The following is a 9,542-nucleotide window of genomic DNA, read 5'->3' as shown; positions in this document are numbered from 1 at the left end:
CTCAGTGAGACGGGCCACAGGGGTCCCCAGGGAGGATCAGGGGGTGGAGGATTCTGGAGGTTTCCAGCCTTGGGCTCTGTGGTTCCTCAAAGAGGTTAGGTCTACCTAGTACCAGGCCTCCCCTCCCACGATTCAAAGACTGGATGAGTGCCCAGCATCAGGGACTCCGTTCTGGACCTGTTTTTTCATTTAGGTCACCAAGGGACAACCCCTAACCCCTGAGCTAGGGATGGTCCAAGCTCTGGCATGAAATTTTCCTCCAGCAATTTGATGCTTACAGGGACAGGTAGAAAAGCTGGTGACCAGGTCTGCTGTTCTCTGGGTAAGGAGAGTGTGCCACCCACCCTCTGAGAGGCAGGTGGTGCCAGGCCACAGCACTGGGTGCCTGTACCCCTGGCTCTGCAGACACCAGTCATGGAGGTCCCTCCCTCTCCACATTACCTTCTTGCTGCTCCTAGATTTCTTCTAGTCATTAAGCACTTTGAGTCATTTTTCTGTGCATCCAATTTTACATTTTTGCTCTCAGATGAAACACAATAAAGTATGCTGAGCTGCCAGGATTCCTGGAGGGGACCTTGGATGCTGAGTCTTGGGATCCAGGGCCCTGATGGGACTGAAGCAGAAGGAGCCAGGGAAGGACAAACACTGGGGCTGAGCCCCTGTGACCCAATGGCCATTGGTGGCCTGGCCTTATGGTCCCAAGACACCTTGTTCTCAGGCCAGAGACACCATGGGCTTTGGTCAGGTCCCAGCCTCCCAGTAGTGTCCTGGCACTAGCAGGGGCTGACCCCTGAGCCACAACCACAGTTCTGGGTTTGGGGTTTGGTAAAACCACCTGAAGGACAGAGTCCTGGGGTCGGGTTTGGCAGGAACCATGGTGCCTCCCAGAGATGGTGTGTCACTCCCACTCACCACGAAATGTGCACACAGGCTGTCCCCCGTCCATCCCATCCTGCTGGACAGGATGGAGGAAATCAGGGAACAGGCAGGGTGGACAGCTGGGGTGCAGGGAGAGGCAGGTGCATGCTGGGAGGTCAGACCTGCGAGGGCTGTGGAGGCATCAGGTGGAGTGGGCTCCAGGTGCACATTCAGTGCACTGGGCATGTCTCAGGCCAGGCTCCCTGGACCCTGGATGTGTGATGTGGTCACTCTCTGGGGGACTGCTGTCAGGTCCCAGCCACCCGCCCTAGGCAGGACTGTCTCATCTCAGGACTGGACTTTCTGAGTCCTAAGACAAGACAGTGCTGCCCAGGCCTGACAGCCTGGGAGGACCTGTTAAGTCCTCCATCCCTAGACCAGCCTCCCAACAGCAGGGACAGTCTCTTATCTTCAACTTCAGGGCACTGACTGATCCATCTCACTCTAAGCCAATCAAGGCAGAGCTGAGGACCTGCACCAGTCCGGGAGCCAGTCCCCTCCCCAAATGGGCCTGAGGGAAGCACCATCCCTGTCCCAATCTGCCACAGGTTTCAGCCCAGGAGACACATGGGGAAGGGAGGATGGGGCATCCCTGCTGGCTGACACTGGAAAAGTGGGACCTGAGAGAAGAGGGAGCACAAGGCTGGCAGGGGATTCTCCAGGCCCATGGAGAGCTCAGGCTGCACCATGGGGCTGCCCCTCCTGGGTGGAGGCTGTGCCCTCTACAGGATCTAAGAAAGTCCAGTCCCGAGATGGGACAGCGCTGCCCAGGGTAGGTAGCCGGGGCCTGAGAGCAGTCCCCCAGGGAGTGACCACATCACCTGGCTGGGGTCCAGGGAGCCTGCGGTGAGACCCACCCAGTGCACTGAGGGTGCACCTGGAGCCCAACCCACCTGACACCCTCACAGCCCTCACAGGGTCTGACGTCCCACCATGCACCTGCCCCTCCCTGCACCCCACTGCCCACCCAGCCTGTTCCCTGGCTTCCTCCATCCTGTACAGCCCATACACTGTGACCATCTATCCGGCCACTCTGGTCCTTCCTTTACCTTTGTCCTGTCAGAATCTCTGAGCAAGATCTCCCCGGTCCATCCAAACACCTGATTTGTCCACTTTTGACCGGGCCGTTGGGCACCACTGGGCCATCCCAGCTGTCCACAGGGCCCTCGATAACGTGCAATGCACCTGGCTTCTCCAAGCAGCGCTCAGCAGTCCCCACTGACCACGTTCCTGCTGACCAGACCCCACACATCAGGTCTTCCCTGACCACACCCTCACTGATTAGACCTCCATCACCAGGACCCACTAACCAGACCCACGCTGCCAGGCCCACAATGACCATGACTCCACTGACCAGGACCTTACTGACCAGGCCTCCCTGAAAAGGCCTCACTGACCAGGTCCTTACTCACCAGGCCTCACTGACAAGGCCTCACTGACAAAGTCCTTAATAACAAGGCCTCACTGACCAGGACCTTATTGACAAGGCCTCACTGACAAGGCCTCATGGACGAGCTCCTTACTGACAAGTCCTCACTGACCAGGACCTTATTGACGAGACCTCACAGACCAGGTCCTTACTGACAAGGCTTCACAGACCAGGACCTTATTGACAAGGCCTCACGGACTAGGTCCTTACTCACCAGGCCTCACTGACAAGGCCTCACTGACAAAGTCCTTAATAACAAGGCCTCACTGACCAGGACCTTATTGACAAGGCCTCACTGACAAGGCCTCATGGACGAGCTCCTTACTGACAAGTCCTCACTGACCAGGACCTTATTGACAAGACCTCACAGACCAGGTCCTTACTGACAAGGCCTCACAGACCAGGACCTTATTGACAAGGCCTCACGGACCAGGTCCTTACTGACAAGGCCTCTCTGACAAGGCCTCACGGACAAGCTCCTTACTGACAAGGCCTCACTGACTAGGTCATTACTGACAAGGCCTCACTGATCAGATTCCACCGATCATGATCCCATTGCCTGGCGCCACAGATTAGGCCCCACTGACCAGGCCTCCAGGGAATGGGCTGCCACTGATCAACCCCTACTAACCAGGCCTGAGGTGACCAGATGCCCCTGACTGAGACCCTAGTGAGTAGGCCCCACTGAACAGGCACCGACTGCTCAGGTCCCCGCTGACCAGGTCACCCCGTAGACCACTGCTACAAAAGCCACCACTGACCAAGTCCTCTCTGACCAGGCCCCCACTGATGAGGTTCCACTGACCAGGCTGCCCTGATCAGGGCCCCACTGACAAGGGCCTCACTGATGAGGACACGCCCACCAGGCCCTGCTGACTAGGTCCCATGTGACCAGTCCTCCACTGAATAGCACCCCTTGACCTAGTCACCAGTGACCCAGCCCATGCTGACCAGGCCACCCCTAAGCCCAGCTGACCAGGTCACCACCGGTCAAGCCCCACAGCCCAGGTTTGCACTGACCAGACACCAAACAACTGGCTGCCAATAGGTCCCCACTCGCCAAAACCCCCACTACTAGATCCCCCTAATGAGACCCTCTCTAAGCAGACCCACTAAACAGGCCTCACTGACCAAGTCCCAAATGACTAGGTCCACTGAGCAGGCCCACACTGATCAGGCCCCTCCTAACCACACCAGAAGGCCAAGCGGCAATGAGATGTTTCATATGGCAGAAATAGGAGCAAGACAGAGAGAGAAAAGAGGTGCCACAGCCCGTTATATAACCAGATCACATGAGAACTCACTATCAGGAGATCAGCATCAAGAAGATTAACCACTGGTGAAGGATCCACCACACACACCACCGCCTAATGTTTCCAGGCAGAAGCCTCCTGCAGAGGCAGAGCCTCTTGGGAAACTTCTACTATGGCAGTGCAGAAGGGAAATATGGGCCTGGAGCCCCCACACAGGAGGCCACCATCCTCCAGACCCCAGATTCATAAGCCCACCAACAGCCTGCACCCTCAGTATGGAAAAGCACTCAACACGAGCCCAGCCCATGAGAGCAGCCATGTGGGCTAAAGCCTGCAAAGCCACAGGAGCACTGCCCTAGCAGAAGTTTTCCATGAGGATGTGACTCTGCAGCAGGCTACTCCCCCTTCCTAATACCCACCATCCTCTCACCACCCTACTGACAACCCACTCTCCTCCCAACACTATCCACTTTTTTTCCTTCCAACCCCAACCCCCTCCCATCCATGGTTAAATCACCTTCCACTAGGCCCCATCTCCAACATTCAAGATTACAATTCACATGAGTTTTTGTAGGGAAACACAGCCAAACCATGTTATTCTGACCCCAACCCCTCCGAATCTCATGTCCTTCTCACAGAGCAAAATACAATCATACCTTTTCAAAAGTTGCCAAAAATCTTAACTCATTCCAGCATTAACTCAAATGTAAAAGGTTCAACGTCTCATCTGAGACAAGCCTACAGTCCCTTTTGCCTATGAGTCCCTGAATTTAAAAGGGTGTTCTTTTCTTTCAAGATACAATGATGGTACAACCATTGGGTAAGCTTTCTCAGTCCAACGGGAAGAAATTTCCCAGCAAAATAACACAGATGGGACCACAGGCCCAGTGCAAGTCCAAAACCCAGCAGGCCAGTATCCATTCCATCTCACTGCTCCAAAATCATGAAGAGAACTCACTATCACAAGGACAGAAATAAGGAGATTTTATCTAATCATTTGTGAAGGATCCACCTGCCACCATCACTTTTCACCCCTCACCCCTAACATAATCTCCCCATTCTCCCTATCCCCCACCTTCCAACCCCCACTCTCCACCATGATTAAATCACCTTCCACCAGGCCCCACCTTTAACATTCCCCATTACAATTCCACATGAATTTTGGTAGGGACACAGAGCTAAATTTTATTTGTCTGTCCCTGGCTCCCCAAATCTCATGTCCTTCTCACATTGCAAACTGCAATGATAGCTTTCCCTACAGTTCCCGGAAGTCTTATATCATTTCATCATTTATACAAATGTTCAAAGCTTAAAGTCTCACCTAACACAAGGCTGCAGACCCTTAGGCTCATGAGCCTCTGAAATATAAAGAAAGTAAACTACTTCCAAGGTACAATGCTTATACAGGCAATGGGTAAGCATTCCCAGCCAAAAGGAATAATTTTGCCAGAAAGAACAAAACACAGTAAGGACTTACAGGCCCCATGAAACTCCAAACCCAGAAGGCCAGTCATTCAATCCTACAGCTCCAAAATTACCCTTTTTGAAAGCTTGTGCCACATCCAGGGCACAGGGATGTAAGGGCTGGGCTCCCAAGGCCTTGGGCAGCTCTGCACCTGTGCAGGGTTTATGCCCCATGGCTGTCTTCATGAGCTGGGCTGGTGTTGAGTGCCTGTAGCTTTTCCCCACTGACGGTACAAGCTGTTGCGGGGTCTATGAATCTGTGGTCTTCATGATGGTGGCCTCCAGTGTAGGGGCTCCAACCCCATATTTTCCTTCTGCACTGCCCTAGTAGAGGTTTCTTATGAGGTTCTGCCTTTTAGGAAGGCTTTTGCCTGGACACCCAGACATTTCCATACATCCTCCAAAATCTATACAGAGGCTCCCAAGCCCCTAGTCTCATGCTCCATCCAACCAGTGGCTTAACACTATGAGGAAGTTCATGAGAACTCACTATCACGAGGTCAGCATCAAGAAGATGGTGCTTAATCATTGGTGAAGGATCCACCCCCAACCCACCTCCAAGCCCTACTGTTTCCAGACAGAAGCCTGAGGCAGAGCCTGAGCCTCTTGGAAAACCTGTACTATGGCAGTGCAGAAGAAAAATATGGGCTTGGAGCCCCTATGCAGGAGGCCACCATCCTCTAGACCCCAGATTCATAGACCCATCAACAGCTCGCACCTTCAGTATGGAAAAGCTGGCGGCTCAACACCAGCCCAGCCCATGACAGCAGCCATGGGGGCTACACCCTGCAAAGCCACAGGTGGACTGTCCTAGTAGAGGTTTTCCATGAGCCTCTGCCTCTGCAGCAGGCCACTCCTCCTTCCTACTACCCCCACCCTCCCACCACCCTACAGCCAGCTTACTCCTCATCTCCCTACCCACCCCTTTTTCCCTCCAACCCACCCACCTCCCATCCGTGATTAAATCACCTACCACCAGGCTCCACCTCCAACATTCGGGATTGCAATTCCACATGAGTTTTTCTAGGGAAACCCAGCCAAACCATATTATTCTGACCTTGACCCCCTCCCCCCGAATCTCATGTCATTCTCACAGAGTAAAATACAGTCGTGCGTTTTCAAATGTTTCCAAAAGCCTTAACTCATTCCAGCATTAACTCAAATATAAAAAGTTCAAAGTTTTATCTGATACAAGGCTACAGTCTCTTCTGCCTATGAGTCCCTGAACTTAAAATGGAGTTCTTTTAAGGTACAATAATGGTACAGGCACTGGGTAAGGTTTCTCACTCCAAAGGGAAGAAATTTCCCAGAAAAATAACACAAAAGGGACCACAGGCCCAATGCACATCCAAAACCCAGCAGGCCAGTATTCATCCAATCTCAAAGCTCCTAAATCATGAAGCAAACTCACTATCAGAAGGACAGCATTACAAAGATGGTGTTTAACCATTTGTGAAGAATCTGCCCCCCACCTCTGCCTTTCCCCACAACCCCAACACAATCCCCCCCAATGCTCCCCACCACCCCCACCTTCCAAACTCCACTCTCCACCATGATTAAATCACCTTCCACCAGTCCCCACCTTTAACTTTGCCCATTACAATTCCACATGAGTTTTGGTAGGGACACAGAGCCAAATTATATTATTCTGTCCCTGGTCCCCCAAATCTCCTCTTTCTCATATTGCAAAATACAATGATACCTTCCCTACAGTCCCCCAAATCTTACAAAATTCCAGCATTTACTTAAATGTCCAAAGCCCAAAGTCTCATCTGAGACAAGGCTACAGTCCTATCTGCCCCTGAGTTTCTGAATTATAAAGCAAGTTAACTACTTCCAAGGCACAATGATTGTACAGGCAATGGGTAAGCATTCCCAGCCAGTAGAAAAAAAAAATGCCAGAAAGAAAAACAAAACACACATGGGACTCACAGGATACATGAACATCCAAAACCCAGCAGGCCAGTCATTCAATCCAACAGCTCCAAAATCATCCTTTTTGAATCCTTGTCCCACATCCATGGCACACGGCTGTGAGGGCTGGGCTCCCAAGGCCTTGGGCAGATCTGCACCTGTGGCTTTGCAGCGTTCAGCATCCACAGCTGCCTCTCATGGACAGGGCTGTTGAATGCATGTAGCTTTTCCACACTGAGAGTGCAAGCTGTTGGTGGGTCTATGAATCTGGGGTTTGGAGAATGGAGCCTCCCTGTGAGGGGGCTTCAAACCTACATGGCCCTTCTTTGCTGACCTAGTAGAGCTTCTCCATGAGCCTCTTGGAAAGGCTACTGCCTGGACACCCAGGCTTTTCTGTACATCCTCTGGAGTCCAGACAGAGGCTCCCAAGCCTCTAGTCTCTTGTTCTGTGCACCTGCTGGCTTAACACTATGTGGAAGCCATCAAGGCTTGGAGCCACCTCTGAAGCAGTGACCCAAGCTGTACCTGTGCATCATTCAGCCATGGCTGGAGCTGGGGCTGCAGGGATGCAGGCAGCAGTGTCCTGAGGATGCACACAGCAGCAGGGCCATGGAGCTGGCCCAGGAAACCATTCTTCTCTGCTAGGCCCCAGGGCCTGTGACAGCAAAGGCTACTGCAAAGGTCTCTGAAATGCCTTCAAGGCCTTTTACCCTTTGTCTTGGATACTTGCACTAAGCTCCTTTTTACACAAATACTCTAAGCCTTATTGAATTTTCCCCCTGAAAATCAGCCTTTCTTTTTGACCACTTAACTAGGCTGCAAATTTTCCAAATTTTTGAGCTCCACTTCTCATTTAAATAGAAGTTCCAACTTGAGGTCATTTCTTAGGTCATACATAATAACACAGGCTGTTCAACGCAGACGGGACACCTCTTGAGCTATGCTGCCTAGATGTTCATTCCACAAGACACATCCTAAATCATCACCCCCCAGTTCATAGTTTCACAGATCTCCAGGGCAGGGTCACTGTGCAGCCTCTGTTGGGCCAATCAAATGTAGCTTTGGCTCCTATTCACAGGAAATTCCTGATTTTCATCCAAGAACTTTTAAGTCTGGCCTTCACTGTCCAACCTTCTGTCAGCCTTCTGATCACAAGTATTTAACAATTCTCTACAGTGGTCCAAGCTTTTCCTCATCTTGCTGTCTTTTAAGCTTTCCCAACTCTCCCGATCTCTGTCTTTTACCCACTTCTGAACCTGCTTCTACATTGTCAGCTATCTGTGTCACAGCCTGGCAATGTGGTAAAAGAAGAAAAGTCCATTTTCAGGGAAAAAATTCACACAGGATTCAGATACTTGCATGAAAAGAAGCTGAGTGCCGCTTGCCAAGACAATGGGGAAAAGGCCTTGAAGGCATTTCATAGGGAAAAGGCCTTGAAGGCATTTTATAGCTCAGCTTCACAGAACTAAGTTTCTGTATGATCATAAAGAAAAGAGGTTTCATTGGCTCACACTTCTGCAGGCTGCAAAGGAAGCATAGTGGCTTCTGCTTCTGTGAGGACTCAGGTGCCTCCCAATCATACTACAGACCAAGGGGCAAGGAGATGCTTCATACAGCAGGAGAAGGAGCAAGACAGAGAGAGGAAAGAGGTGCCACACCCTGTTATATAAGCAGATCTCATGAGAACTCGCTATCACAAGGTCAGCATCAAGAAGCTGATGCTTAACCACTGGTGAAGACTTCCAGTCTGCAAAACTACCTCCCACTGTTTCCAGGCAGAAGCATGCAACAGAGGCAGAGCCTCTTGGGAAACCTCTGCGAGGGCAGTACAAAAGGAAAATATGGGCTTCGAGGCCCCACGCAGGAGCCACCAACCTCCAGACCCCAGGAGCACCCGTGCAGAGGTGACTAGTTGATCTCTGAGCCAGCTTGGCCTTCCCTGGCATGGACAGGCCCCATCTACTGACAAGCTACTCTGAGAAAGCTTCTCCTGCCTTGGCCCAAATTCTAAGTCTGGCCAGGGCCACAGAAGGCAGATCTACTGGGTGGTAATCCTGGCTGGTTTCTGCACTTGAATATAAAGTCCTCCCCAAGACCTGTAGTCAGCCTCTTGGCAACCGAGAAGCCCGCAATGCCATACAAACCCTGAGACATGGACTGGAGTCCCAAAGGCAGCGCACACCCTGTTCCTCAGCCTGCTGCTCGTTTCCTCTCTGTGGCTCCATGTGTAGCACAATATTTGCACTGAGGCTTGTGCATGCCGGGCAAGGCCAAGCTGGCTCAAAGAGCAACCAGTCACCTCTGCAACAGTGCGACAGGAGCCGGTGCACCAGCCACCAACCTCACTTGCTGCCGAACATGGCACATCAATACTTCTACCCTAAAGGTAGGGCCACAGGACCATCTGCTTTTCCTAAGGCCTCTGCTCCATCAGCCATCAGGTAGCAGCCACTCAGGCTGTTGGAACCTGGCCATCACTGCTTCCTTCAGTGGGTGAGGTTGGTGGCTGGACCAACTGGTCCAGGCGCACCCTTGCAGAGGTGGCTGGTTGCTCTTTGAGCCAG

Source organism: Pongo abelii, chromosome 11 (assembly GCF_028885655.2).
Source record: "Pongo abelii isolate AG06213 chromosome 11, NHGRI_mPonAbe1-v2.0_pri, whole genome shotgun sequence".
Classification (NCBI taxonomy): Eukaryota; Metazoa; Chordata; class Mammalia; order Primates; family Hominidae; genus Pongo; species Pongo abelii.
Note: the sequence above shows the minus strand (reverse complement) of the source record.